Genomic DNA, 26686 nt, shown 5'->3' with positions numbered 1-26686 from the left:
GAAAATAAGACCACTGAAAAGGAGGTTGAGTAATTATTGGGTTCTCTTGATGAGGTTGAAAGTCTATCTCAGGACTTAAAATCTCAAGGTAGACTTTTTTTGGCCTGTATTATCTGATTGGATGAGTTACATGGCCTTAAATGAATGAGATAACTTCTCTACTATAACCCTCTCTCTGTATGCAAGGTAGCTTTGTGGCCTAGGATTAATAACAAGAAACAAGCCAACAAACCAAAAATCAAAATTTATCTTGCAGTATCTTTTATGAGCTGATTTCATGGCAGTTGGTGTACATTTAATTAAAAAAATAGGGAAGGTTTAAATTGGACAGATGAGAAAAAAGAAGGAAAAGAGGGGGAAATAAGAAGTGCAAGGAAGATTCTGAAACAGTTTTCATAAACTTAGCAGCAATGAAATGGACTTAAAACTGTCAACAAAAAAAATTACCACTGCTCACTGATTCTGTAGTCAACACTTTTCTAGAATCCCAGAGCCACTATTTCAAATTGTCACTCTCCTTGAATTTCGGACTCTAACACCATCCCTATCAGTCTGCGTATAGCTGCAGCTTCTACTTCAATGAGAAAAATAAATCCAATACAAGGACTCTACCTTGACCTTTCACGAAACTTACAAAACTACCAGCAAGTATGCCTATCTTTCACCTCCTCCCCTGTAGTTGCAATAGAAGATAAGCCTTCATTCCTATCTGAGAATATTGATTAGCCCTCATTTCTTCTGCATCCCCAACTTCTCCTCTCTTCTCTCCTTCCCACTAGCATTTCAACACTGTCAAGTCCCTCTTGTCTTAAGACCATGCTCTTCATATGGCCCTACATCCATCTCCTGTTACTATGGTCTTTCTCTTTTCCACATCACAGCCACACGTCGTGAAAGAATTGTTTTCTTCTTGCTCCTTCATTTTCTCAGTTTCTAAGCATGTCTCAACCCACTGCGATTCTGGTTCCGTATTTACCACTGTGTAATTCGTGGATTCTCCAAAATCAACACTGAAATTGCTCACATCAAGGTTATCAGTACCCTCCTTGTTGCTAAATCAATGGACTATATTTTGGTCTTATCTGTTATGTCTCTTTCATAGCACTTGACAACTCTGAATACTACTTTTTCTTGAAAGCCTCTCTTCCCTTGGATTCTGTTACACTGTACACACCTGGTTTGTCTCCTACACATTGAATTCTTAATTTCCCTTTCTCCACTGCAAGTTTATACTTCTCTGCTTATTCCCGAAATGTGGGTATTTTTCTGGGTTCACTCCTAGCCCCCTCCTCTTCTCTATCTACGAACTTTTCCCTAAACCATTTCAAGCCCTTGAAAGGGTTTCATTACCTATATACTGACAACATACAATTAAATATCTCTAGCTTAGAACTTTTTCCGTAGGTACAGCTCACAAACCCAACTACCTGTACATAACCATTTGTACATTCCATGGGCAACTCAAACTCAACACATTCAAAACTGGACTCGGTATTACCCCTCCTGTTTCACCACCCTCTAGCTCCTTCAAACACATTCCATCTCTGGTGTAAAAGGTTTGCATAAATGGTACCACCATCTACCTGATTGTCCAAATTAGATATCTGACTTAATTCTTCCCTTCAAGTCACCTATCACAACCTAATATGACTTTCAAGCCACCTATTATAACCATCATAATAGCATCAATTCTACCTTTTTCAAAAGCTATCAGATATGTATACTTTCTAATGCTCTGCAGCTCCATTCCCATAACTTGGCCTATATCCTCCTCCTCATCACTCACCTTCATAACTTCAATAGTGTTCTGAAGCTGTCTCCTTGTCTCCAGTTTACTCAGCTTCCTTTGCTTCCTTGAATTGCCATGTAATTTCTCATGTCCTGGCCTTTACACATACTATTCCCTCTGCCAGCAACACTTCTCTTCCAAATCGGTAACTTGACCTGGCTAACCCTGCTTCTGCTCAGGTCTCAGTCAAGGTGAAAATTTCCTGGAGAAGCCTTCCTCCTCCCAGGGTCAGGTTATCTTATGTACTCTCACATCACTGTCATAGCACTGCTCTTATCATATACTAGATACTTGTTTAATTTTCTTCACTTCCCCATTAGACTGTTACAAATCAAAGAAGACAGAGATCAAGCCTGTCTTCTTTATTTACTGATGCATCTCCAGTGTCTCGCATAATGTGTGGAACATGAATAAATATTCATGAAATAAATATAAATAAATATACGCTGGCATCAAGAGGACTATTTCTCCATACTCTCTTCTAATCATTGGCGGTTTAAATTTTATTGTTTTTATTATTTTATATGCAAGGGCTTAATGTCCTGTGAGTTCTTGATACATATGTTTCTGTTTAAATCAAGAAAAAATTTTTATAAAATCCTATTATAATGAAAAGCATGGGATAGTAAAATTTTCCCATATGGTGATATTTTTCATGTATCATAAATCTTCTAGAAATAATATATAAAACTGAACAAATTAGAAGTCAAAGAGCTATTTAGAAATGAATTTGTGGAAGCAGAGGGTTATGAACAGCTGTGCAGGTTGTGCACTGAACAAACCAAAGCACCATTGACATAGCGAGTTGTATGCTTTACCACCTCAACAACTTTTTTTAAAAATATACTTTTTTAAACTTTTATTTATTTAAAGTATGTCTTTCCAGGACCCATTAGCTCCAAGTCAAGTAGTTGTTTCAATCCAGTTGTGGAGAACACAGCTCACAGCGGCCCATGTAGGGATCGAACCGGCAATCTTGTTGTTAAGAGCACTGCGCTCTAACCAACTGAGCTAAGCGGCAGCCCCTGAACAACTCTTTATGGTGACTCTGAGTAGAATTAACAGGAGGGTTATTGGTTCTCTTTAATTTTTTTTTCAGACTGCCTCTTGATGGTGAGGGATGATTATTATTGTACTCTTGAATTTTAATCCATTTAATAGAGCTATTAGACTTTTAAAGCTGGAGAGTATCTTAAAGGTCACGTAGCCTAGGGATGACAAAGAGGTTTCCTCTATGTGTTAACCACGTTAGTGGGTGGTTGCTGCATGGATCATTGTCTGTAAGAATTCTGATACAGTACTGATTGATTACTGACATCTCCCATGGGCAAATGAGGGCGAAGTGGAAGACACGTACTTATTTGCCTTCCCTGAACTAGTTAAGCATCCTTTCATTTTCCAGATGAGGAAATTGAGGTCCAGAAAAGCAAGGCAACTTGCTCAAAGCTAACAACAGTGCTGGAGCAGAACCCAGATTTTTCTCTTCTAGCCCATGTCCCTTCCTTCACACCTGTTCTCTAGATTCCTTACTGAGATAAATTATAACTCCCAGCCCTATGATTTACTACCTTTCAAATTTTAACTTATTTTCAAGGTTAACTTCCTGCCTTGGGTTGCGAGCTTAAATAAATCTAGGTTTGCCATCTGAGAACACAGCATGATCACAGGAAATAGCCTTCAACATCATAAAACTATCACATAAAATGCAGCGACAAGTGCACCCCCCCCCCAAAAGGCCAATGTTATAAGTACTAGGGGCTGCTGTCAATCAGGTTAAGCATTGTAGGAAAAGGAGGCAGAGTGGGCAGAACAACAGAAATGTCATCTGTAATATCATTAAGAATCATATTTGGCTTGAATCTACACAAATGGTAGCACAATACTTGCAAAGACGTGTGTCCCAGTGTGAACAGGTAAAGAATGGAATTGATTAAACATCTATTAACGTCCGAGTCCTGGTGCCTGGCACTGGAGATATAGTGGTAAATGGAACAGATGTGGTCCCTACATTTGTGGTTGTCACAGTTAAGGGAGGAAATCAGGCATCGAACAATGACGTGAGCGTTTTCAAGGGGAAGTACAAGGAACTTATTGGGGGGTGGGTAACCTGATAATCCCAAATTTTGGCAATTGCTGCTCAGAGACAGCTATAGAGATGAGTTTGCGATAACTTTCTGTAGCCATTCTGTATCCAAATTAGATGTCCAAAACAAACACTAGATTGCTAGGAAAAAGTTACAAATTTAATATTCCCAAATTGGCATTTTAAACCAAGTGAATATAAATAGAGAAGGCAAATTCAAAGTGAGTAATAACTGCTTGCATTTCAATATACACTGGTTATAAAAAAATAAATACAGAAGGTACCAAAAAATGTACACACATCTTAAGAAAGGAAAACACTGTATTAAAATAGTAATCCACAATATACACTGAGAACAAAAGATGAATCCAAGTCATGTGTATACATATTTTTGGCGCCTTCGGTACAGACCCTTAAAGTAATACGTCCCCTGCTGTCGGTACTCAGTAGATGCTTTTCCACTTGCTTTGCAAATCCGTTTAAACATACCTGACAATCAGGATTCACTATTTGTATTCACTTGGAAAGTGAGAAGTATCTTTTTCCACTGAGATTTTAAAGAAAAACTAAAACATCATTCATTAGATGTTATGGGTGTCTTAATGTGTGCTTTTATAAACAGGAAATGATTTATGACTTACCAAAAGGTATACCTCTGAGTCTCTTACCTAATCTCTAAACTCAGTTGACTTTCCCCCATTTCTCTAACACTGAGCGTAGCAAAAGGAGATGCTCTTGATTAGCCAAAAGACAGTGCTGCTCAGACACCAACCTGTATTTGCCTCAGGGTTGTGGAATTGTGAAATAACCCACATGCAGCACTTTCAGATGACAACTGCTCTGAGGGTTTTTTATATTCTGAAAACTAGAAGGAAAGTGAGCAGTTCTTATAATTCCATAAAATTTAGAAACTCTTCTTAGGCAGTATAATGTGACCTATAACATATCTTTGGTACAATGTTTACCTATTAAGATGCAAGAGAAAGGGGTTGTTGGTATAAGTTAGAATGCTACTAGAATACTGAGTCTGAAAATTGGAAAAGTGATTTCAATGTATAAAATGGTTTCTGCCCAGAAAGAAATAAGAGGACTATCATCTTGCGATACAAAAGTTGGCTCTCTGGAGAGTGGGGCATGGAATGGGTGGGGACCTATCACTTCATTCATAACCATTGACAATTGTGTACATTGTTATTGACTAATTTATTCAATAAGCATTGATTTAGAACCTACTCTGTCCAGTACAGTACCCACCAGCTGCAGGTAGCTACTGAACACTTCACATGGTGCTAGTGAGACTGACAGACGGAAATTTTTTAAATTTCAGTTTAAATTCACTTACGTAGAAATTTAAAAACTGATACTTTCTTCAGTTATTGAAAAACTTCAATATGTTTGGAATAACTTGGTTATATGAATCTGCTTTTTTTCAACTGTAAATTTTATGATATTTAAATACAGATCAAATATTTCCAATGAAAATATAGTATCTGCATTGAGATGAGATGTAGTTGTAAAATACATACCAGATTTCAAAGACTTAGAATGGAAAAATGTGCAAAAGATCATTAATACATTTTCTTGATTATATATTGGGTTAAATAAAATATATTATTAAAATGAATCTCACATGTTTCTTTTTACCTTTAAGGAATGTAGCTACTAGAAAATTTTAGATGACACATGTGGCTTGCGTTGTATTTCTACTGGACAACACTGTTTTGGACATTGTGAGGACACTGGGAATATACAACTGAACTAAAATCCCATAAGGATTTTAAAGAATGGTAATAAATCCACTGCTATGGCAGAAAGAGGTAGAAAATGCAGAGGATGCTATGGGGACACAGGTGAGTAGCAACGACATCAGGCTGAGGCCAAAGAAGCCTTCCTGTAAGAAGAGATGCAAGCTTGAGTTGATTCTTGAAGTTTGAATAGGAGTTGGATGAAGAAAAAGGAAGGACATTTAAGGAAGAGGGAGTAGCATTTGCAATCACACTGGAAAAAGCAGTATAATACAGTGATTAAGAATCCAGAATCCATCGTAAAGAAACAACCAAAATGTCCTTCGATAGATGACTGGATAAAGAAGATGTAATATATATACACAATGGAATATTATTCTGCCGTAAAAAAGATGAAATACTGCCATTTGCGACCACATGGATGGACCTTGAGATTATCATACTAAGCGAAATACGTCGAGAACACAGAAAAAGTCGAGAACCATATGATTTTACTGATATGTGGGATATAAAACTGAAAACAACGAAGAAACAGGACAAACAAATAAAGAAACAAAAACTCATAGACACAGACCACAGTTTAGTAGTGACCAGAGGGTAAGGGGGCAGGGGGTGGTAGAAGAGGGTAAAGGAGGATCAAATATATGGTGATGGAAGGAGAACTGACTCTGGGTGGTGAGCACACAATGTGATATATAGACGATGTATTACAGAATTGTACTCTTGAAACCTATATAATTTTGCTAACCAATGTTACCCCAATAAATTTAATTAAAAAAAGAACCCAGAATCCCCCCAGCCTTTGGGTCATACTCAAGCTGTACCATTTATTAATTGTAGTGCCTCAAGCAAGTTACTTAATTTCCCTGTGTCTGCTTCTTCTTCTATGAAATGGGGACAATACTATTGCCTACCTCATAAGGTTATTGTGAGAAAAGAATGAGTTAATATACTAGTCAGGACTGTGTTCAAAGCCATGTCAGTGTTTGCTGTTATGGCTGTGAACTGGAAACAAATAATTCCCTTACAGTCGGAGTCAAGGGATTGTGTGAGGCGGGTTGTGGGAGATGGGGCTACAGAGGGGATCAGACATCACGCATTCACCAGAGCAGTTTGACCTAGATCCTTAAAGATGTAGACGATTAGTCACATCATTTTTAAAATCCCAGGCATAAGGGTTAATAGAGTGTTCATGGGAACGGAGGCTCTAGGTCAAAGATGAGAGTCCAATTTAGCAACATACCGTGTTTCCCCCCAAATAAGACGTAGCCAGACAATCAGCTCTAATGCGTCTTTTGGAGCAAATATTAATATAAGACCCAGTCTTATTTTACTATAAGACTGGGTCTAATGTAATGTAATGTAATGTAATATAATATAATATAATAAATACAATACTGGGTCTTATATTAATTTTTGCTCCAAAAGATGCATTAGAGCTGATTGTCCGGCTAGGTCTTATTTTTGGGGAAACAGGATAGTTGAGAAGTGATACAGGAGCAGTGGGAATAGAGGGCAGGTTATGAATACCTTGGCAGTGGGTGCTAACTGATCTCAAAACCTTTCTCCGCTTCTTTGCAGGTACCCAACTAGACGTCATTCCCCAGCCTCCACTACTACCTGTGACCACAGGACTGAGTCCTAGCCAGCGAAAGGTAAGTGCAAGGGATGTGGGCCACCTCTCATGGCAGTTCTTTTGTTCTTCCCCCTTTTGGCTCCAGAATGTTTTCCGAAGGGCAATCTGGGAAACTGGGTATTGAAAATGGAAGAGCATTCCTGGCCTATGTGGGTTGCCACTCCTCCTTCCCACCCGTCCCCACACCTAATGCCTGCTAACATGGAATTACCTTGGACTGTTTACTACGTAAGAAAGAAATTCACTTCTTTTTTAAAAAGCCATTTTACAGTCATACATTTGTAGGAATGTTTGAGATAGCAGTTAGGCTATGGTAACTAATATAGATGTGAAAAGTATTTAAAGAGCTAAAAGCATTTTTATGAAAAAGACTTGATGACTGCTAAGATATGGGAGTGATGAAGAAAGCTGTCACCAACTTTTCTGAGTAGCACCGTCCCAAATGTTACCTTGAGTACAATTATAAACAGTGAGCCAACATGTATTTTCTTTGTGACCTTGTCAAAGCATATTTTAGACCAGCAATGAAAGCGGTAAGGCAGGGACAGGAGTAGGCATTTGGTTAGGCTAAAGAAATTAGGTTTATACATAAACTAAGCAGAAAAGTGGTCAAGTTTCAAAAGAAATTGGGAAGTCTGGATGGCCCTCAAAAGTCTACACAAGAAGAAAATTGAGACAAGACAGTTGGTTAAGGTGGAAAGAATCAAATAGATTCTAAAATTCTAGATAAGCATGTTTTGGGGTCCTAGAGGACAAAGTGTTAGCAAGTGCAGCTCTGACATACCCAAAACTGTGAAAATGGAATTCTGATTCCAAGGCAACAGCACTGTATACTCCTGAGTGAACAGGCAAGGGCTTCCAGAAGGAAGGTCAGAGTCTGGTGTCTGTTCATCTCCAGAAATCTAGATGTGGCTTACTCTTAGAATGGAAAAGAGCTAAGTCTTCCCAGGGCTCTAATGACACTTGCTCTGTAAAATGGAAAAAGAGGTCAAGTCTTCAAGGGATTTTACAAAATATGGTGGCTCCAGGGAATCACATTGAAGACCAACAATGGAGTAAGACCCTGCTTTCCTCCACCCAGCATCAGGCCCCGAGCCGTTAGGCCACAGACCATTCCCTCTCATGTCCACCCTGATCCTAACCAGCCAGGCAATTCAGCAGAAGATCACACAGCGTCAGTAGGAAAGAGGTGTGAGATGAAGGCCGCTGCTGCCATTCCAGTAACCGATGTGAGCTCTAGACTTCATCATGGTTATGATAATTCCTGCTGACACTTGTTTCAGGTTAAGATCCATATTTCTTTCTACTAGATTGCTCAAATTATTTTCCTTATGCTGTTTCTTCACTGGAGTGATACGTTTTCCTTATTGCAATTTTGAAAATATGTGGGGGGAAAAACACTGTGTGCTATCTGCAGTAATTACTCTTTCCCTTGCCTTAAAAAAAATATTCTAGGGGAAAAAAATGACAAATACTACAGAAATTGTGAAGATGGGCATTTATGACTTCTGACAAGGCTTTGCCAGCCTCTGGCTGTTCTGGACCTTAGCAGCCACAGTTGCTAAAGACCTGCAGGCTGAAAGATCAGCCCTTCCCAGCTCTAACTCAATGAACTTCTTAAACCTACCCCACCATGTCTCAGAACCTGGGTGCCCACTAGCAGACAGGGTCTGAGTATCTGCAATGTGCCGGATACCGTACTATACGAGTCCAATGTATTTATTTACTTAATTCTCATAACAACCCTACGAGGTTGGCACTGTTATTTCCATTGTACATGGAAAGAAACCAAGGTATAGAGGTCAAAATATAGCAAGTTATCATTGGTTGCTTGTTCTGGATTTTTTAATAGTGGCTGTTCTTCAAGTACTGAATATGTCTAATCTTGGGTGAATAAAAATTAACCAGTCATATGTTGGAGGCCTTAGGCCCACCAGAAGATTTAACTCCTGCATTATTTTCCTGAGTCTTGTAAGAACAAAAATAGCGGCGACAGCAGCACTCTCAGCAAACATTTATTGAGCACTTACTGTGTCATGCCCCACACAAGAATAAGTGCTTCCCATGTGTGTCACATCAATTTAATTCTGGTATCCAGTGGGCATGAGCTCAGAGCTTCCCTGAGTTGCAGCCTCTCTCCTTAGCAACCTTCTCAGGTCCTCAGTCATTTAGGCTGGACTGCTCTGCGGGTGGTTTATATCTCAGGGCCCTGATTGAGCTGAAGCTAAAACTTGGCTTTGGACCCTGGGGACCCAACGATACATTGCCATTTCTTTTTCTTTTTCTTTTTTTCTTTTTTCTTGCTTTTATTGGGGAAGGGGAACAGAACTTTATTGGCGAACAGTGTGTACTTCCAGGACTTTTTTTTTTCTAAGTCAAGGTGTTGTCTTTTCAATCTTAGTTGTGGAGGGTGCCGTTCAGCTTCAAGTTGTCCTTTCAGTCTTAGTTGTGGAGGGCGCAGCCCAGCTCCAGGTCCAGTTGCCATTGCTAGTTGCAGGGGACACAGCCCACCCTCCCTTCTGGGAGTCGAACTGGCAACCCTGCGGTGGAGAGGACGCGCTCCAACCAACTGAGCCATCCGGGAGCTCAGCGGCAACTCAGCTCAAGGTACCTTGTTCAATCTTAGTTGCAGGGGGAGGAGCCCACCATCCCTTGTGGGACTCTAGGAATTGAACTGGCAACCTTGTGGTTGAGAGCCCACTGGCCCATGTGGGAATTGAACTGGCAGCCTTCGGAGTTAGGAGCACGAAGCTCCAACCGCCTGAGCCACCAGGCCGGCCTACCATTGTTTTTCTTCCTAGGGAACTGGACCTTAGTTGTTATCTAGGAATTATTTCTCTCTGGATAAAATCTACCTTGCTCTCAGTTCCCAGACTGAGGTGCTGACTGACACCCTCCTCCCCTTTACCAGATCCCATCCTTTATCTATTTACATCTTAGTTATTAGACTTAACTTTACAGCTTCCCTTTGGCCATGGTCATGGGGATAGCTGTTCCTTTTCCTTAGTGACTTGTCACACCAAATAGGAGAGTTCCTGTAGCCTCGTCTCTCTACCAATTAGCTACTGCGGGCGTCATGACTCTTGTCAGAGCTAATGTGGGTCACATCTCACCTACTGATAGAATGGTTCCCCATATATGACACGGACTAGGAAATGCCTGCAGGCAGGGACCTGGTCTCATCTTCACTCCCTCTGTGCCTACCACATACAATATTCCTAATATGTGTTTGCTGAATGAATGAATGAATGAATGAATGAATGAATGGCTATTGTAGGACATCAATCTTCAGTTTCCCATCCCACTGTTAAAAATCAAGAAAATAGGGGCGGCTGGATGACTCAGTTGGTTAAAGCGTGAGCTCTGAACAGCAGGGTTGCCGGTTCAATTCCCACATGGGCCAGTGAGTTGCGCTCTCCACAACTGGATTGCAGGACAACGACTTGGAGCTGATGGGCCCTGGAGAACCACACTGTTCCCTAATATTCCACAATAAATCTTTTTTAAAAATCAAGGAAATAACTAAAAATTTCTAGTTAGAATAAAACATACCAGTTCTAGTTGATAATCTGACAGAAAAATTGACACTGCGGGTTATATTTTTCCAGTAAAATTTTCCACCACATAACTGGAATTAATTTATTCCAAGACAGTAGAAATGTATTGGTACAGTATGAGATGAAGGGGATTTAAAGAACATAATAAAAAAAACCATTACAATCTGGTTAACATAACCTAACCCTGGGAAGATGAATAGCTTTCAATTCATACAAAGACTGAAATCTACAATTTGATGCATATATGGTCTTATTTAAAATGAAGGCTGATTATAATGAAATGTTACCACCATGCCACAATCAGCATGGTGTATAAAATAGACAAACCAACAGTATGGCAATAGTTGGAGCAAACTCCTTCAAGTAGAATTCCATCGACTAGCTTTTTAGTTCCAAAATGGTCAAGTCACACAATAGTCAGAGATAGAATTAAGAATTACCTTGTAAAAAAATTCTGTAACAGAAGGTAATAAATATCTCTTTGGGAAAGGCTAGATTTTTAATGAATCAGATGTGACTCTGTAGAGAAATGCTTAATGTTACCCTCTACTTTGAGCAGTCTGTTTAGCTGAAAACACATCAGACAAGGGGCCTCCTGGTGCATGGAATCAAGGTTTACATTTGTGAGCAGAAAGAAGGCATTGGCTGCCACGCTCATAGCACACTTGGGATGCTGTAGAGGGACCAGAGAATTTGTGGAACTACACTAAATTGAAAGTCTTCGGCTCTATACATTTTTAAAGCAATGAATCATTTCCAGTCCTGAGAGTTTTCATTCCCTTAAATTTGTTAAGTTCTAAAAGTTTTTTAATGAAACTATACTCAGAAGTGAAATATATGAAAGAGATAAAAGATTAAAAAGGGTTGAAGTGGAGGGTTGGGAGCCCTGAAAAGAGCTCATTTGACCTGCTCCGCCTATCCCTCTCCTCCGGCCTCTGAGGAACCCTGTGTGCCTTGAACTATGGTTTGAAAGCCACCCAATCTGGAGCAACCCTCTCACTTTTCAGTTGTGGAAACTGAGATTTCAGAAGTGAAGGGCCTTTTGCAAAACCACACAGATGAAAGAATCAGTGGAGAGTCAAGAAACCAGAGGTGTTTTCACAGCACCTGACCTTGGAGCCTTTGACCTCAGTGTCTCATTGTTCTGTCCCCAGTAGCAGTGCTACTCAGTGGTCCATGAGTCGTCAGTATGGGCATCACCTGGAAGCTTGTTCAAAATGCAGATGTTTATTAAAATGTAAAAAAAAAAAAAAAAGAAATGCAGTCTCAGGCCTTGCCACAGACCTGCTAAATCAGGATCTCTGGGGCGGGACCCAGGAATCTGCATTTCAGCAAGCTCTCAGGGTGATTCTCAAACACCCTGATACTTGAACACCCCTTTTGCATCCTCTTTCCTTCTGGCCCTCGTTCTCTAACTCCCAAACTCAAAAGTAGTGGATGTTTAAATTATTCGAAGATGTCAGGAAGCAAAAGAAGTCGGGGGAGGAAAAGAAGGGGAAATGACACCAGAGCCCTTAATCCCTCATCTCACTATCCATTTCAGTCATTTTGCAATTTCGGTATCTTTGTTTCATATGGGCATTGTGAAAAGGACTAATACATTCTGCTATTCTTTCTTGTCAGTTCAGCTTTTTAATGGGTAAACTAGAAAATCATTTCTTGGAACTAAATGTCTCCATGTTTCTTATGCAACATTTATTATGTAAATTCAATGCTTAAATAGAAGGGCTAGGACGTGCACATAGAAGACAACATGCAGACATGCAAACATCCAAGTAGTGAACTTTAAAAAAAAAAGTATGTCTTTTCCTTTAAAAAAGATATGCCATTTAGATTTTCACAAATCAAATTATATACGAACTTGTTAAAGAAAGACACTATTTCAAAGTAATCTCTGGTAACTGCTTTTGTATCACGAAGGCCAATGAAAATGACGAGGGTACGGATTATTGAAATTGTGTAGAATAAGGAAACTGTGTTGCATTCATTCATTATTTTAAGTGAAAGTTAATGGTTTGCTGGACTCTTCTAAAAAATCTTTGGAGTAAATGAAAGATGATCTGAAGTATCACAAAATCAGGATTGAGAGTAAGTACCCTGAAGGAACGGATTATTTTAGAAAGGGAAGGAATGGCCAAGGTCTGTGCTAAGTTATATTTGCTTTGATTAGAAAACCTGAGTGCAATGTGTAAAAATATAAAGCTATTCCCAACATGCAAAAATTCCGTAGGCTTTTTCAAATGAACCCTCCAAGTCAGTATTTTAACTCTGCTACTGAGAGAACTATGTATGTGTTAGGTTTCCCAAATGGAATTCTCTATTCCCGGAACAATCTTTTCTGAAGTCACAAAAAACAAATAGAATTCAAAGTTCTTATGCCTGATATACTCTATGCCCTCTTTCATAAAACACATCACCTAGTTTTTATGTTTCTCTGCACATTATATATCGCTCTAAGAGATATATTTCTCCTAATTTAACCTAAAATGGGTGATTAAAAAGATCTAAATGGAAATTGTAAACACAAATCGTGTTTATAAATTCATACCTATGAAATTATGATTTAACACAGTGTTAAGTTCCTCTAGATATTTTAAAAAGTCATTTCTGGATCTTGACTTCATAAATCTTTGACAACAACATTACCTCTGAAGAAGAGATTGTGTGAAGTTATGCAGTATTTTTGACTAAAAATTACAGTATTTGCCTTAACACATACGCTACACCATAGGCTTACGTTTGAGATTATCCTGAAATCTCTAAACTGCTCAGCAGGCAGAAACCAGCAGTGCAGCCCACTTCTAGCTCATCAGTCCTTGGCTTTCAGTCATCTAAGCTATAATTCAAGGAAGGTGAGAAAGAACATTCGCCACTCTCCAGGGTGGCATTTGAACCTCAGGAGTCTCCTGGAGATAGAGCTGATTGATGCTTCAGATCTCCCACCATGCTCTGCCATCAACTCTCCTGGCATGGAATCCACAATGGAAATTTGCCACACTTTTCACTTCAGTCCTTTTGTATACACCCTCCCTCTTCATATTCTTTTTGGAACTGAATTAGTTACTGTTTTAAAGAATAGGGGCCCTGTGCTAGGGAAGGGTGGAGAATAATGACAAGCAAGTCCATTTGTTTGGAATAAAATGGTAAGAAACAGAACAATAAACACAGAAGTCTGCTAAAACAGGCCTTTGGTTTATCAACACAAAGAGTTTTCTTCATGACTTTCTTGGGCATCAGTTGCATTTAAAGATAGAGTTGCTAATTATTTCCTTTCACCATTACTTGTTTAATTATGCAATCGGATATTAAAGCATTTGGGTCAACATCTTGCCCAATTTTAACTATTTTATTTTTATTTTAACTCTTTCTGATACGGATCGGAAATCTTGGTCAGTAAACAATCCTAATAAAACATGGCTTAAGACTACACAGGTTACACATACATAGTATAATACCTCCAACATGTAACTACGTCCATCAAAGCCCCAAAGTAACAACATCCGTGCCCATCATGTTGTCTCTGTCTGGGTTCCCATGAAAACAAAAGAGGATTTGGGTACAAGTAGTTTCTTTAGGAGGCGATGCTAGGAAACACAGTGGGCACAGGAAAGTGAGATTAGGAGGGAAAGAAACAATTGAGAATGCATTATTGAGTACATTACTGATTTGGGCAACTGGGGCTCAGTACTCCTGGGGACCCTCTGAGAACATGTGGAACATGCCTCAAGATTATCCCAGTGAGGAGAGAGAAAGTTGGGTTTTTTTCTGACCTACTCTCATTCCTTATTGCTTATTAGTTGAGGTTTGCTTCAGTCAATACCCTGGCCCATGTGTCCGCCCACCACCCCAAAAGCTAAGGGGATACGGACAGGAAAGCTACAGCATCTATGGTACATGATATTAGATGTTGTCCCAATCTATACCCACAAAACAATATACCAGATCTTGTACTGCAGGTGACAACAAAATAAACAGAGGCACACACTGTATACACAGGATTTGAGGGTTTGCAACACTTCTTATATTTCTTTGCACATGAACTAAATTCATCCCTCAAATTTAAAATAAAATCTTACCTATGGCTAGAAAACTGTGACATAGAAATTCCTCAGAGTTTTAAAAGATGTTGCTTTGCGTTCGATTCTGACTACGTACATATAAAACCATTTCCGTGTCAAAGGTCAGAGCTCTTAAAGGCGAAACTGCAAGTCTTAAACCTCAGTGCATTTTCATAACTGGATGCTCTCCGTTGTTGCAGGCAAAAATTGTAAATGAGTAGTTATAATATGTGAACTCACAAAAGAGGTGATGTTTCCTTAAAGAAAAGCATGAATAAAATGTGGCTGTAAAGATCTGTCACTTCACAATAAAGGACAGAAAAAAATCACTGACATAATCTATCCAAAGTTCTTTTGTATTTCACATCATGAAGGTCCTCTCGACAGGACACTGATATTATTCGTAGAAGACTTTAAATAGTTAAGTGGTTACCAGAGGGTAAAGGGGGTGGGGGGGATATGATGGTAAGCGGGATCAAATATATGGTGATGGAAGGAGAACTGACTCTGGGTGGTGAACACACAATGGGATTTATAGACGATGTAATACAGAATTGTGCACCTGAAATCTATGTAATTTCACTAACAATTGTCACCCCAATAAAATAAATTTAAAAATAAATAGTATCTGAAGGTGTACGGTGAGTGGCTCAGATTCATCCCCAGGAACAATTGCTCATATTCTGTCCTGCATAGAGAAACTTCTGGAGCCTCTTGACAGACCTGCCTCTTACCTCTCAGATGCTGGGCAGGAGGAGGGATGGCAGCCAAGATGACCCTGGAGAAGGAGGAGACAATCACTGTCTCCTCCCTTTAGTGGGACTCTCAGGTCCCACCTCACTGCTACCCTGCCTGCTCAACTGGGCTGCTCACTCTAGTCCAGCGGTCGCTCTCAGCCTCATATTCAGAATGTGCTGGTTGTGAAAAACCAGAGCACACAATGAGCTTATCTGGAACAAATTAAGATTCTGAGTTTTGGAGCCAAACAGACATGGAATTGAGTCTCATCGGCTATGTGACTGTTGGCAAATTTCTTGTTTCCTCATCTGCAACATGGAGATGACAACAGTACCTTCCTCAAAGGTTTCTTGTGAAGTATATACTGTGTTTAGTCTTTAGTACTCAAGAGATTCTAGCTGCTTCTGTGATTATTATTATTATGGGAGGAAGCAAGCAAGCAGGAGGTCTCTGGGAAACTGGAGAAAGGCTTAGGGAAATCCAGCAGGCAGAAAGAGCTTTCCCTTTCTCCAGAACAGTGGTTTTCAAATTGTGGTTTCAGGACCAGCAGAGCCTGAGAACTTGTCAGAAATGCAAACTATCAGGCTTCACTTCAGGCCAACGGAATCAGAAACTCTGGGGCTGGGGTCCAGTGGTCCGTGTTTTAACATCCCTCCAGGGACACGTTCAACTTCTGAGAACCACTGCTCTAGCTGCATAGCAGGAAGGGTAAATGCTGAGCTGAGTTTTGTTCATAAGGAATATTAACATTCCCCAGCTTCTTCGGTGGTCCTCTTCGGGGCATTGCCATCATTTGAAAATTTTCATTTACATTTTTCACTTATATGCCATCTATTCCATGAGTAGGGCTTTGAAAAGGGGGGATTAAGTAACTAGCTCTGAGGGTTATTTGTGCTCTGTCCAAAGCCAGAGAGACTGACTAGAAAGACTTTCCTCAGGCCATCTGGAGTCTTATTTTTTGTTTTAAATATATTAGTATATAAGAAAAAATGTAAGTACTTTAGTGTGTTGACAATCATCTTATACTCAAAGCCATCAGAGTATCATGTAGTTGACATCTTGCAGCCATTACATTTAATTTTTAAAAGCGAGCAATAGCCACTTTTCAAATCGAATTAGAAAGCACGCATGGTTGTGTGATGAAGTGTATGCATTAATATAAAGTCAGGTTTCAAATCTTGAGGTTTATCGGATAACATTTTGTCAGCCATATGTTTAACAGCTGTAAAGAAAAGAATGTCTTCTACTGCTGAGAGACTTGATTACAGAGGAATCTTATTTTAACTACTGTCCTTCATTGAAAGTCTTCAACGACATTATTACATATGTCCTTTTGATATTAAAAGCTTACATATTTACATAAAACGTGGTCATTTCTCCCACTTCTTCATTGTTGAAATTTCCTTTACCAACAGTTATGCAGTGTCAAGATGGGATCAGAATGTGTGGGAGCAAAAATGTTTTGCAGTCAAGCTTTGTGAACATATGCAACTATTCACAAATTACCAATGAAACAATATATGTGTCTAAGAAAGACTCTGGGAAAGCTGGCTGTTAAAATGCTTCCCTTAATTCTTACCTATGCTAGAAGGAGAGAATATATGTCAGACGACCTTAGTTGGGTCTTGTCAGAAGACCCAACTTTGGCTGGACTGGAACCACTAGGAATAAAACAAAAACAAAAACAAACCCCTGATATGTGGGTTTCCCTCAAAGTCTGATATCATTGGCCTGAGACACAGTCTGGGCCTTTCTTTAAGCTTCCCCGGTGATTCTAAGGATCTTTAGAACCATTGCTTTAGAGGTCTTCTCTAATCTAACCAGTTCACATTTTAAAATATGGCTATAATCTGTACTAACTCGTTGGTGGTAGGGAGAATCACTACTGCTGGGGTCTCGGTACCTCTGCCAGCCAGATGTCGGTCCTCTTGTACATTAGGATTTTCTTAAAAGAGCCAGGCCAAGCGGGGGCCCTGTGTTCCTTTCCCCATGTGTCTTAGTCCGTTTGGACTGCCTTAACATAATACCACAGACTGAGTAGCCCATAAATACACACATTTACTTCTCATGTTTCTGATGGGGAGAAGCTCAAGATCACAGCACCAGCATGGTTGCATTTGGTGAGGGCCCTCTTCCTGATTCATCGCTGACACGTTCTCGTTGTGCCCTCACATGGTGGGAAGGGCTAGGGATCTGTCTGGAAGCTTGTTTATAAGGGCACTAATCCCATTCATGAAGGCACCAGTCTCATGGCTTAAGCACCTCCCAAAGGTCCTACCTCCTAAAACTAGCACATTGGGCTTTAGGATTTCAACATATGAATGGGGGGGGGGCACAAACATTCAGATCATAGCACCATGCAAGGCAATATCTAAAATATGTGATCATTTTGATACAGAATGAATAGGTATGGACTACTCATTCAGTCATTCCATTCAGTTATTTCTTTCTTAACTCATGCATTAACTAAATGTTGATTATGCAGCAGGCGTATAAAAGTACAAAAAAGTATCAAAAGACCTCAAGAAGCTTACACTCTACAGTGGAATAAAAATTCATGGAGAATTAAAATACTGTATAACGAAAGATAACAGAAATGTGCTGAGATAGCACATTGAAGATGCAGGGCACCCGGTTTGGGATGTTGAGAAATCTCTGAGCTGCTGTCTGAAAGAGGATTATAAACCAGCCAAGTGAAGGTGACAGGGGAGGGACAGATTATTTTTGAGAGAGGGAGCATGCATGGAGGGGCAAAAACAGGAAATAAAGATATTTCATTTGCTTGTGGAGTTCAGTAAAGAGGGATAAGGCTTGAGGGGTCCCATGGACTGCGAGCTGAAGAGCTGCGCAAACAGTGGAAAGCTGGTAAATGGTAGCTAACTGGTTCTGGGGCTGTCAGCGGAAGCCCTAATTGTAGCGCTTGCTGATGTCTGTGGTGTAAATGTTCCCACGATGGCTGATTTCAAGCTCCCAACTTGATGTCACTGAATGTGGAATTCAGTGGAGAGAGATGCACACAGCTGGCTCTCAGGAGCCTAGAAAAGCCAGCTCCAGCACACCGCTGCAAAGTTATAAATCACTTTTATCCTGACAACAACTGGAAGCCACTGAGGGTTTAATTCAGGGAGCAAAGAAATAATACATGCTTGCTGTTGTGGTCTAAGCAGTGGTGCATTCCTTTGGCATATTCATGTGCTCATACTTCTAACTAAAGACAGGTATTTTTGAAGCAACTGATAAAGGGGCAATCTCAGATGGTCTAGATTAAATAAAACCAATCAGCCCAAATAGGGATTAAAACTGGGATGAAGAGTTATTAGCATATGAAATAAACAAATGGGACTATATGAAACTTAAAAGTTTCTGCACAGCAAAAGAAACCATCGACAAAATAAAGAGGCAACCGACTGAATGGGAGAAGATTTTTGCAAACAGTTCCTCCGATAAGGGTCTAATATCCAAAATATACAGGAAACTCATGAAACTCAACAACAAAAAAACAAACAACCCAATTGAAAAATGGGCAGAGGACCTGAAGAGACATTTCTCCAAAGAGGACATACAAGTGGCAAATAGACATATGAAAAAATGCTCAACATCACTAATCATCAGAGAAATGCAAATAAAAACCACAATGAGATATCACCTCACCCCAGTCAGAATGGCTATCATCAACAAGACAAATAGCAACAAGTGTTGGAGAGGCTGTGGAGAAAAAGAAACCCTCATACACTGTTGGTGGGAATGCAGACTGGTGCAGCCGCTATGGAAGGCAGTGTGGAGGTCCCTCAAAAAATTACGAATAGAATTACCATATGACCCAGCAATCGCTCTCCTGGGTATCTACCCAAAGAATTTGAAATCATTTCTATATAAAGACACGTGTGCTCCAATGTTCATTGCAGCTTTGTTTATGGTGGCCAAGACATGGAAACAACCAAAATGTCCTTCAATAGATGAATGGATAAAGAAGTTGTGGTATATATACACAATGAAATTCGGCAGTAAGGAAAGATGATATAGGAACATTTGTGACAACATGGATGGATCTTGAGAGTATAATGCTAAGCGAAATAAGTCAGACAGAAAAAGCAGAGAACCATATGATTACACTGATATGTGGTATATAAACCAAAAACAACAAAAGAACAAGACAAACAAATGAGAAACAAAAACTCATAGACACAGACAATCGTTTAGTGGTTATCAGAGGGTAAGGGGGGTGGGGGAGGGAGATGAGGGTCAGGGGGGTCAAATACATGGTGATGGAAGGAGAACTGACTCTGGGTGGTGAACACACAATGGGATTTATAGATGATGTAATACAGAATTGTACACCTGAAATTATGTAATTTCATTAACAATTGTCACCCCAATAAATAAATTAAAAAAAAGAGTTATTAGCATCACACAATAAGTGAGAAAAAATTAGAAAAGCATTTTTCATATCCTTAGAAGCGTTTATTGGGGTTGGGTAGGGGGTATCAAATCAGGCTCACATATTCTAGCCCTTGATGTTTTAATAACTAAGGACTTCTGGTGAAAAGGAAATGTGCAAGGGAAATAAAGACCATTTATGAGGGTATAATGTGTATTTGCTTTTGTGAATATTCAATTATAGTAGAGGTTTGAAGAAGGGAGAAACATAGCTAGTTGGGGGATGGTTGTGGGTGAGGATCCCTCAAGGCTTAGGGTACTGTCAGGCAGAGGGTCAGGAGACAGCCGGAAAGGCCCAGGGAACTGCATGACGCAGAACTCAGATGTTTCCTTACAAAAAGGCAAGACAGTGGCTGATGGAGACCATGAGCTATTTGTATAAAGATATTCAAACATCTGTGGGTAATTACCATGGTAGTGGCAGATTTTTCTCAGCATCCATCCTTGTACTCCAAACATCATCATTTAACTGACCACCAGACTTCCCAGAGCAGTATCAGAGACATCTCTAGCTCTGGGTATATAGACTTGGGCACAAATCTGTTTTAACACAGAACATACTGCATTCTGACTTATTTGCCCATTTGTCTCCCCAACTATACTCTAGGCTTCTTGAGCCCAATGGTTTTATCACTCTCATCCTTAAATCTAACAATTAGTATAGTTTTCAATGCTTAGCAGGTGCTCAATTAATGCTTATTGAATGAATAAATGAATCTATCAGTCAAGCAGTAGAATATCAAAAAGATTGACCCAATCTTCTATTAATAACAATGTTTCAGTTGCGGAAGGAGGGAAAAGAGAAAGGATGGAATGCAGAAGAGAGAAAAGATTTTCCTAACTAGCACAAAGAACAGATCTGAGGTTCATATTTATGTACATGTAAAATCGGCACAAATATAATACATACATATAAATAGAGATAGAAAAAAAATCAATTGAACTAAGAGGGAGGGTTGGGTTTCCACTCCTCCCTGATATGCATACCCTCTAGCTGTCTTTAGATGAGTTCTCTTCTCTTTCAGAGCTGCCTCCAGAATCAAAACAGTGTGGAATTAGGAGGAGATAGGCATATTGTTTGATTCACTCCCCTGAATACAGTCTAATTTTGCTTATAAAAATGACAAGAAACATTGGAAGATAACAAAGTCTTATGAATCACCTAAGGAACATCATATTAAGATAGAAGGAAGAGCTCTGAAGAGTGGCAATCTATGAGTAATATGTATTCTACAGAGCGAGTCTTCTCCTTAGGTAAATATATGAGTAAAATTTTATATTGCTGGAAAGTTTGTTCTATGTGTTCGTATATGGAGGACATATACACATATACTGGGGGTGCCAAATAAATGTATACAAGTGGACACTTTGGTCCACGTTGCTCAGGCAGTAGTTTGCCATAACCAGAAGTGTCTGGACGCTGATGGTAACCACTTTGAGCACCTCTTGTGATTGCAGAAGTCAAATGTGACTTGTATTCATCTTCTGTTATTGATATACATTGAGTATAACAATTTTCATACAGTTTTCCTTTCTTAAAATATGTATACATTTTTTGGCACCCTCTTTATATATAATTGGCATTATTGTTACTATACTAGAAAGACCTCTCTGCCATAACCCAAATTTTCTTTCATTTTGCTGCTTCTCGAATTCCTTTCTTCCTTCTTCCCCTACAACTGCATCTCCGGATCGGGATACAATACAGTAGAATGTCTATGGGCTATCTAACTATGGTTGGTGACTGGTTTGTGTTCAATGACATTCAATGCAAATCTCAGTGAAGTTGTCAGGACACGTTCAGTAGAAAACCTGTCAATGGAGTTGGTATAAATCTTTTAAAAAAGTGACAGGACATGTCAAATTACCATATCATCTTCATGATAAGAAGAAAGAATTCAAACTGAAAAAAAGTCAGAAATAAAAACAAAAAGATGGCACTGAAGCACATCTCACTACTGAAAGATAACCTTCATATACAATGATCTTGCTAAAAGGCAGACACTTTTCAGCTATTATTTAGTGAGTCTACAAGTTCCTATGATAGTGTGAGTTTTAATTAGTAGATTATTTGCTCACAAATTCAAAATCTTAGCCTTTCCATTGTTCGGGTAGTGACTGTGTGTATTCCTGTATTTCTCCCTAGCTATTGACCCATTTTTCAGTTTCCTTTCATGTCTTCCTTTCCAGCCCTTATCTCCACTTCCCTAATCCTCAATTTACCACAATCAGACTGCCTGGCCCTGGTTCCACTGTAAATTCTTCAACTGTGTCATAACGAACGTTTTACTTGCTGGAACTCCAAGGGGTAGTGTTTCCACCAAATTTTAGACAGTTTCCTGATAGTCCCTGACACTGCTAGCCACTCCCCTATCTTTGAATTTTTCCCTTGCTCAGCTTCCTATTGACTTTTTTCTCCTTCTTTGCCGTGTATTTTCTGGCCACTCCCCCTTAGTGTCTACAAGGAGCCCTTTTACTTTCTCCTTCACAGTGTTATTTTCTGTTAGCTATTCTGCCTGGGAAATCACACCCCTACTCTTGTATAAGTGGAAAGCTCTTTAAGTCTTAGGTGAGAGAATCTTGGGTGGTTTCTCTTCTCTTTCAAGGCGGCCATAGACACTCCAGAATAAAAACACCGTGGAATAGTGTTTAGGGTCCATTTTATACAGATGAGGACATTAAAGGTCACTGATAAAGGTCACACTGTTGTAACTCATCTCCATCTGAGAGCTTGCGGTTTCCCATCTTTCTCTCTCTTTGGCAGTGAATATAATGCCATGTGTGCATATGTATGATACTGGGGTGTTTCTCAAGCTTTAATGCACATGCACTCCTTGGAGATCTTGTTACCATGAAGACTCTGACTCAACAGTTCTGGGATGGAGTCTGAGATTTCATATCTCTGACAAGCTCCCAAGTGATGCTGAGACTTGTGGCCCATGAACCACAGTTTGCGTAGCAAGGCAATCTGGTTTTAAGAAAATGAAGCAATTAATAACAAATCGGACACATGGCTCTCTAATCATTACAGAACTGAGTCTATGAGCATTTAAAAAAGAGTGACTGTGAAAGAAAAGAACTATGTCTGAATTATCAAATCTTCAATGCAACGTTGTCTAAGGTGGCACAAAGAAAGATAAGCCCTACACAAAGCTGAATGAACTTCACAATAATCAGGACGATAGGATTCAGTGGGCCCACAAACTCGTTTTCACTTATATCACTGAAAAGGACATATGAAAATAGGCTCTTGAAAGAGCGCCTTACTCTGTAAGGGCTCGAAAATATATGCACGCTTAAACTTTATAGTTATTGGCTAGACCCAACATTTAAAATAAAAAGCCACATGTTGACTTTATAAAAACAGTACTAAATTATGAAATCTAGAGCTAGAGGGGCCTTAGAAATCATTTAACTAAGGCTCTTAATTTACTTATGAGTAAACAGAATGTTTACAGGATTTACACAAAGTGCCACAGCTAGTTAAGGGCAGAACTAGTAGCAGAATGCAGATCTTCTGACCCTCATAGCATTCCTTCCATAGTATAAGGAAAATTATTTTTGAAAAAATAGACCTCAGTGAATAATTTCAAGCACCTACAGTGTTAATCTATTTACCACACATTGCTTATTTTTCCATGGGCTCACTGTACATCAGGGTGACCAGTGGACCAGTAGGTACTGAGGAAGGAAGAAAATGATTCAAAAGTACATATAGCCCTTTGCAAAGGCTTCCCCTTACCCTGTTCTTACACACAGCCCAGAAGGAGTTTGCAGCAGTCTTTCCATGAGTCATATACTACTTAACAAGTTGAATGCTAGTGATAGAAACTTTTAGGGGAAGTGGTCAAAGTTTCTACTTTACCAACTCTGGCAGTTATAGACTCAGAACTTTATCCAGGATTGAGGGCAAGGATCCCCTCTGAAGGAAGCCAAATTTGGGGCTGCCACACTGTCACTAAACTTCTGGTTTACCTCAGTGAATGATGAGAGGGGAGAGTTCGTTTTCATACCTCCTTCCTTTTAGGGCTGAAACTAAATATGCAAAATGGGGTAAAGGATAGAGAAACAGGAAGGGGGAATCCTGTTCCTTAGAAAGGTTGTATGGCAGCTGTCTTGAGTGAGAATGTGACTTGCCTTAAACACCACCCTTCCCTCCCCAGGCCAACATGCATTCTTTATTAGATGGTCCTCCTTCAACAGTGCTAGCTACAGACTCAAGTTTACAAGTAGTTATGTAAATAGTAGTGACATTTGTGCTTAAAATACAGGCTAACTCAGTGCTGTCAGGTGTAGATGTCAGTATAGCAAGATGGGTAGTGCTGTCTTATCACTCTAATGATAATAAATAGCTCAGTGCCCACATGGCAGATACAGCAGGTCCTTGAATAACATTGTTTCGTTCAACATCCTTTCATGATAACATTGATGAGATGCCTTAGGAACTGTTGTTTGTATAAATTAGCCTAGAGTAAAATTGTTCAATAACAACCACATGAAGTTGGTATTTTGATGACCATCCCAGGTGTACAACTGAGGAAACTGAGGCACAAAAATATTAAACTTTCTCACAGTTACTTGGCTAATTTAAAATAGAGCTAATACAGGGAAGGGGCATAAGGACTATTTTTACAGAAGAAGGAACTAGGAGGTTGAATTCCAAGGCTGCTGCCTGCGTGATGCCAGACACCGAACTTGGGCAGAGGTTAATCAATCACACAGAACAGATCATTGGAAGACTACTGGGCAAAGAGATTCCATTATGGCCATTCCTCTAATTAAACCTATTACAAACTAGCCACAGGCTGTACCTTGCAAAAGTTAAACGTTAACCTGCCCCTATTCTTCTTGTACCTTGCAGAAGTGCCCCATACCAAGAAGTTTTCCGTAGAAGCAAGAAACACACATAATCCCTAGCCCGACAGCTGGAGAGGGTCTCTCTTCCACTAACGAATGGAGACCACCCACTGTCTGTGGGATGGCCCTTACTTACTTACTCTCTGCTAAATAAACTTACTTACATTTTGAACTCTATATCGGCTCACGTTTGAATTCTTTCCTACGTGAAACCGAGAACCTTCTGAGCCCAGGGTTCGAGTCCCCAACTCCCGGGATTCACCGCATCGGCATTAGAGACAAAATTCAAAATCAGGTAACAGTGGGATACTACTTACCAAAATAGGTTAGAAACCATGAAAAAAGAAAAATGAGGTTTATGAAAAGCAAACAAGGAAAACAATCTAAAAGGATAGAGAGTCTACTTATATTCGGTAAATATTTTGACATTTTGATTTTGCTTTTGTTTTATAGTTTCTAAAAAAATGAAAACTGTAGCTTTTCTTGTTCATACTACTGTGAAATAAAGAGAACAAAACAAACAAAAACCAAAGAATGATCCGGTATATACTTTAATATAACATTAGTATTTGCATTGAGTTTATGCAAATACCTCTTGTCCCTATTTTTGATTATTGGTTCAATTTGGTTGAAGTTCCTGATACAAACTGTTAAAAGACATCATAAAAAGACCCTGAAATGATTAAAAGATTAATGTGTGTCTTTTCCATGGAATCTTATACTCTGTCTAACAAAACCTTAAGGAATTATCTGATTCCTTAAGGGTCTGCAAGTTAATCATTGGTTGGGCTGTTTCGCAGCTCTACAGAGTTTAAAGTGAACTTGTGAGCAGCTGATGGTAATGCAAATAACCCTTGTTCATATAAATGCAAATATATTTGTCTCCTGGAATGCAATGAATTTCTCTATGGGAATAGTCACAAGTATGGCATCTGTTATCAAATTCTTATCAGCATTCCCCATTGCTTATATGTGTCTGTTCTTCAGATTCTCCTTTGTAACATCTTACTGATTCTCTTATTAGTTAATGATTTATTACTAATAAAACATTTGACACATATTCATTTTATATTTCTATAGGAGTCATGATTTGAACTTTTTATAAAATTAGTCTTTAATTAAAACACAAACACATACTATGTGTTCATTCATTATTCTGCTTTAAAAAAGATACCTATGCAGCACAGGGAATAGAGTCAATGGAACTGTAACAGCTATATACGATGTCAGAGGGGTAGGAGATTGGGGGAGAGGGGTTATCACTTGGTGAGGGGTGTAAGTGTCTATTAGATTGTTTTGTACACCTGAAACTAAAAAAAGAAAAAAAAGAAAGAAAAAGGTACCTATGTATCTGATACTTTGCCAGGTACCTGAGACACAACTTCTAATGATAACATACATCCATGATTCATCTATCTAAACATTTTAAATAAATACTGATATAATACTATTAACAAAACTACAGCCTTTATTCAGATTTCACCAGTTTTCCCACTAGTGTTCTTTTTCTGTTTCAGAATGCAATCCAGGATCTCACATCGCATTTAGTCACCATGTCATTTGGGTCTCCTCCAATGTGAGTTTCTCAGCTTTTTCTTGTTTTTCATGACCCTGACATTTTTGAAGAGGACTAGTCAGTACATTGCAGAATATCTCTTCAGTTGTGACCCAAGTTTTCTCATGATTAGACTGGGGTTACAGGAATTGCCCTTCGCATCACTTTATATCAGCGGGGACATGATATCAACATGACTGTCATTGGTGATGTTAAATTTGACCACTTAAA

At 39.3% G+C, this 26686-nt stretch overlaps 1 protein-coding gene across 1 annotated transcript in view; it reads right to left on the bottom strand.

The window, feature by feature from the left end:
• Positions 1 to 26686, bottom strand: part of DMD (dystrophin) — a 2022175-nt gene that overhangs the window by 416797 nt on the left and 1578692 nt on the right. The window lies entirely within an intron of this gene.

This window comes from Rhinolophus hipposideros (genome assembly GCF_964194185.1).
Source record: "Rhinolophus hipposideros genome assembly, chromosome: X".
Classification (NCBI taxonomy): Eukaryota; Metazoa; Chordata; class Mammalia; order Chiroptera; family Rhinolophidae; genus Rhinolophus; species Rhinolophus hipposideros.
This window is presented reverse-complemented; position numbering and strand designations above follow the sequence as displayed.